Below are 6076 nucleotides of genomic sequence, written 5' to 3' on the forward strand. Positions count from 1 at the left end.
CTTATTAGAATTCTGTGCATCCTCAGTGAAGGCTTAGAAACTCCTCCTGTGTGAGTGAAGTGCAGAGACTTTGTGGCATCTTGGCAGCTCTATTGTAGATTGATTTGTAAGAGAATGTTAGGTTGATTTCAGATAATTGCAGTTTCCGGGTAAATGATTTATTTCTCTTGCCTTATTGCACTGGCTATGACCTCTAGTGCAGTGCTAAACAGAAGTGGTAAGAGAAGGCATCATTGCCTCACTATTATCCAATAAAGGATAATGTTTGCAACCTTCTGTATTAGATTAAGGAGGTGCTTTTCCATTCCCAGTTTGCTGTGAGCATTTATAAAAATTGTGAATGGGTGTTGAATTTTGCTAAATGCCTTCTCTGTATCTATGGAGATAATGATATAATTTTTTCTTTTTTTCTGTTAATGTTGTGAGTCACAACACTTAATTTTCTAACGTTAAACTGTCCTTAGGGTGCTGAAACGTACTCCACTGGGTCATTGTTGGTGGGTGCTGTAGTCACCCTGGCACGTGCAGGCAAGAGCTGACCCACAGCTCCTCTGTCTTGGCCGAATGCCTTGTGATTTTGAGGCGGGGAGGCCCGGGGGACCTGCTCCAAGGCCATCTCCCACCCGCCTGCTTGTCTCCCCGGGAGGCTTCTGGTGAAGTCCGGTGAGCTCAGACAGACCTGCGGGATGTAAAGCTGCGGGGTGCAGTCTAGACGCGGCCCCTCGGCAGCGTGGCCTCCCACGCTCATGCTGCCGTCACCCGCCCCTGGTGTGTCCGTGCTGTCCTTTCTGGTGTGTGAGGGGAGGACCAGGAGCTGGCACCGGTGGCTTACTCTTGGCCTTTGATTGTCTGCCTAAGTAATCAACTGCCTGAATTTAGAAGTGGCCCCTTGTATCGTTACCATCGGACCCAGCAGCCTTGGCTGCTGCTCTGTGCTTGGTAATCCCCTTCAGGAATAAAGGACTGTGGCCCCAGCTACTGAAGGGTCCCCTTCAGAGTGACTGCCTCCAACAGCAGTCCGTGGGGGAGTAGAAAGCCCGGCCCGGCCCCCAGTGTGGGGCTGTCCTGAGTGTGTCTTACCTTCCGAACTGCCCACGGGGTCGAGAGCCATGCGTTGGCTCTGCCCAGTCCTGCCCCCCTCCTTCCCCATAACATACTGTCCTTTTATATCCTGCTGGGTCCTATTGGCTGTTAAATTATTTACGATTTTCGCCTCAATATTCCTGTGAGTTATTGGTCTGGAATTTTCCTTCCTTGTAAAGCCGCTGAAAGCCACCAATAGTGTTTCTGAATCAATAACTGATTAATATTCAACGCAACCTTCGCATTCTTTAACCAGCATTGACTTGGCTTCGTAAGTGAAAGCAATGCGTTATCAGAGTCAAGCCCTCTTCAAGTCTTCAAGGAAAGACTGCGGGAGGGTGAGCGGTGAGGATAATGAGCAACTACCCGCATCCCCAGCACAGCGGCCATTAACCCAGCCAGGTTTCCTTGTATGACCGAGGCCGCCCATTGGTGCCCGGGCACTGGCTATGGCAGGGAGACGCTGGGCCGCTGTCTACAGCGAGGGCTGTGCACGGTGCTGTGTGGTGCGCATCCTCAGCCAGGCTCTCAGGACTCTGCTGTCTGTCGCCTTGATTTTATGTTTTCTGCTTCCTTAGACTGCACATTTTTGCCATATATTTTTAGACTCAAAAATATGTCTTTAGACCTGCTCCAGGGTCTAAATTGACTGCCAATCAAATTGGCTGTCCACAGCAGCCAAAATGCACACATTACAGCTACACACACTGTGGACCTGTCCCACAAGTCAGACATTAAAAGTAAAATGCAAAAAAGACAGACATTATGATTCTGCCTGTAGAAGGTGCAAAAGCAAGCTATGTTTTTCAGGGTGTGTGGACAGAGAGTAAAGCCATAAACAAAGGGGTGGCCGTGGGGTCAGGTAGGGAGGAGGGAGCTGGCTGTGGTGTGACAGCAGCAGGGACCCTGGGTGCCACAGAGAAGGTTTGAAAACAGACTTCCTTTTTCCGGGGAGGGGGGAGGGCACAACTCTGGACTCTTGGAGGGAAAAGTGGTACTACGAAGAGGGGTGTAGAAGCTAAACTGAAACATAAAGAAAAGGGGAGAACCATGCACCCATAAAAACAACATTTGAACTTAAAAAAAAAAATACCATAAAGAAAGGAACAGCCAGCATAAAAGTTAGGGGCACGGTGAGCTCTGGGTTGGGGCAGTGTGAAGACACGGAAAGGACAGGGTGAAGATACTTGGCATCTTCACTTGGGTGGTGGCTGCGTGGACACCAACATTGTAACCGTTTGTCACACTGCACACATGTGTATTTGCTGTATGCCGGGCTCTAGAAAGTACTGAACACATGCATGGCAGATCATGACACTGCAGCTCGAGGTCGCTGCAGGTTTAGAAATGGGCACCGCGAAGTCGGAAGCGCCCTTTCAGCAGCATGAAGTGACCCGGCGGGCATCAGCCTGGCAGAGCCGCTCTGAGCTCTCGAGCTCTTCCCGGGCAGCGTGGCACCTGGGCAAGCAGGGGACAGGCTCTGGGCTCCTCAAGGTCATGAGAAGCAGTTTGCGTTGCATATACAACAAAACGACCTCGAAGATTCTTTTCTATGGGCTCAATGTATTTTTAGAGAAGAAATTGAAAAGGTGGCAAAGCAGAAGTGGACCATTCACAGGGGCTTTGGGGACAATGGGACAGGAGGGGGGACTCTGGACGTTAATAAAACACATGCAGAGCGCTGGTGGCAGGGTCCTTCCTCTCCTGGGAAAAGGTGGCCTCGCCAGCCGCCATGCAACGTCTCAAACTTACAAGAGACTGGCAGACACGTGGTTCTCCAGGCCCCCGCATCCGTGTTTGAACAGCTGGGTAGACCCTGACGTGCAGCCAGGATGGAGAACCCAGCGAGCCCGACACTTCAGCGTGTCCGCAGACCCCTGGGGGTCTTGTTAAAACCAGGTTCTGACTCCAGGGGCCTGGGCGGGCCTGAGAATCCGCATCCTCGCCAGCTCCCTAGTGGGTCCCTGCTCGTCCATGGACCTCATGTTCAGCACCGAGAGATGGAAGAAATCCAATCTAATTTGAAGTGTTGAGCTTGTGCAATGAAGCCGTGTGTTTCCTGGCAGAGTGGGATTCCTAGGGCTCCCCTCCCATTGTGAAAGGAAAGAACAACTCGGAACAGCACAGCCGGACACGGGGAGCGTCCTGGGGGGTCGCTGATTGAGACCGCGCGGCCCCAGGGACACGCTGACCCTGGAAAATATTTTCAAAGTGCTCCGTCTGTTCTCCACCAGGTTTCGCCTTCTAGTTGGTCTGAATTGCTTGTTCCCAGCAAAAACATGTGAGGGAAAGAAATAAATTCAGCCAACACCAACAAGAAGTGCGGAAGGGTCCGTGGCTGCTCTCGGTCCAGGGTTTTCAAGCACGCGGCTGCGTCTGCCTAAGGCGGGGGATCAGCTGAGTGGTCGTGGGGAGAGGCCACAGTGTTTTCCAGATCAGCTCATTTCTGCATCTGTTCTCTCTGACCTGGAAAAAAAAAATGCCTGTGTGTTCCATTCGGGCCCTTCTGAGTGATGCCCTCCTGGTGGTGTTTACCCAAGTTAGTGCCTTTGGACAACACAAGTGTCAATTTCCAGAAAATCCTTTCACTTTGCTCTGCGGAAACAGTTGTCCTTTGGAAGCGGGCGTATGAACAAAAGAACACAGTCTGTTTTCTTTTCTTTAATGCCACTCCACGTCTCAGGAAGCCCTGAGTCGTTACGCACATGTACCGGTGAAATACATCAATGCAAACGTATTTAAGCATTTTCCTACGTTCTTTTAGGTTAAATCATCTTGCTTTCAAGCCTTAGACTTCTCGTTTTCTTTTCTCTCATTTTTACAACTGCCATTAAAGTCATCTGTGTCCCATCTGTTTTCTAATAATCTCACAGCAGAGCCAGAGAAAGTCCGAGCCAACACTGCACCAGCCCCCATTCTGTGCAGCCACCTTGCCTGTGGGCCTGGCCAGTAGTTCCACGCCATCCTGGGGGCCTCTCTGCCTCCTGTTAGATTTGCCACATAGTCTGAATCGCTTGGGATACTGTCTCCATTCAGCAAATGTAAGATGTAAATTCCGAAAGGTTATACACTCATTTTCCCCCAAGTCCATCAGCAACACTGTTCATTGCCTAAGTGAATGTGCAATGTTACCATGTTATACGTATATACTCCATATAAAAACTAAATTGAGTACATTCTCTGCAAGTTAGAGGAGGAAAGACAGTGTTAAATGACCCCCTCTGAAATAATCAGACAGATTCTAAATGTTAGACATTCTGTGATTTAAACAATTAGCCTAATCTCTTCAGCAAGTTAATAAGGTGGGAAAATGAAAAGTGGGGAAACTATCCTAAAAACACCTCTCTTCATAACCAAATGCAATGTAGGAACCCTGACTGGACCCTGGAGAGCTATAAAAAGCATTGGGAGCCCTGGTCAAGTGAGTCAGATAGTTGGCGCGTCGACACACACACCAAAAGGTTCAATCTCCCATTGGGGCAAGTATGGAAGGCAACTGGTCAGTGTTCCTCTCTCTCTCTCTCGTCCTTACCCTCTCTCTAAAATAAAAACATTTCCTCAGTGAGGATTTAAAAAAAAAAAAAATTCCTGGGGGGACAGCTCCTGGACATTTTTACTTGGCATACTTTCACAAAGTCTGCAGTTATTCACCAACTTAGAACATTTCAACTCATATTGCTCTTAGAATGGAAGAGAGGGGGAAAGACAATGTGAGAGAAGTATCGATGGGAGAGAAATCGATCGATGGGTTGCCTCCTGCACGCACTCCGACCAGGGCCCAGGCTGGGGAAGAGCCTGCAACCGAGGTACGTGCCCTTGACCAGAATCGAACTCAGGACCCTTCGGGCTGCAGGCCAGCACTCTATCCACTGAGCCACACCAGCCTGGGTGGGACGTGTTTCTTAAGATGCCTCTGCCCAACATGATTCTGCCCCTCTTGTCCCCAGGACCTTGCAGAGCTGGGCACTCGCCCTGGGCTGGCCTTTCTCCCTCGTTCTAGGCACCCTCTGCTGGGTGGCAGCACCCTTACTCCCATCTGTCCCTAGCTCAGGAGCCTCTGTAGGCTCCCAACTACTCGCACCCAGAGCCAGCTCCTCTCCCCTGGCGGCCTTTCCCTGGGTGTGGCTGGGCTGTTTCGGTCCTGCCTGGAGCAGCTGGTCAGCTCTTATCTGCTCCTGTGAGATCTGGTGCTGCCGGGCAGGTCACAGGGAGGTCACCCCTCCCACCGTTGGGTGTGCCTGCCCTGGGGCCTCGGGGAATATTCCCAGATTCCCCCCCAGCCCTCCACCCAATTCAGGGGAAACTGGCCTTACCTGCTCTCCTGGGCCAGGTGGGTCAGCGGTTGTGTTTTGAGGGTTTATTTCAACCTGCCGTCCATCCCAGTTGCGTGTGTACATGCTTCTCCCTAAGTTACCTGCCGTTCTACCTGTCCAAGATTCGAGTTCTACTTTATTGTCTCAAAATCCCACAAATTAAACTCTCCTCTGCAGTGAGAACTTGAACGTGGATTGAGGGCTCACCATGATGTTCTGGAGCATCGCGATGATGATGATGACGTATCTCGAGGTATATTTCTTTCCTCTCTTTAAATCCTACTTAGGATTCATTGGGCTGCATGAATCTGTGGTGGGAAATGCTGAGCTCTTAGTACTTGAAATATCGTTCTGTCCCACTTCCTCTCTTCTAGAATTCTAGGTAAGCATATAGGAGACCTTATTGCCCTACGTATCTTACGTAGATACCTTTGCTTGTTCATATTTTTGTCTCTTTATCGCTCTCTGCGATGTTCCAGAAAAGTTTCTTCTGACATATCTTTGAGTTCATTGAATCTCTCCTCAGTTGTGTCTAATCCAGCTTTAAACCCATCCACTGAACTTTTAATTTCAGTTATTGAATTTTTCATTTCTAGAAGTTCCATTTGGTTCTTATTTTAACAATCTATATTACTTTTATTTCGTGTTCTTTTATTCTCTGCTTTTGTTTATCAATAATG

The sequence above is a fragment of the Myotis davidii genome, unplaced genomic scaffold (genome assembly GCF_000327345.1).
Source record: "Myotis davidii unplaced genomic scaffold, ASM32734v1 scaffold395, whole genome shotgun sequence".
In the NCBI taxonomy this organism is placed as follows: Eukaryota; Metazoa; Chordata; class Mammalia; order Chiroptera; family Vespertilionidae; genus Myotis; species Myotis davidii.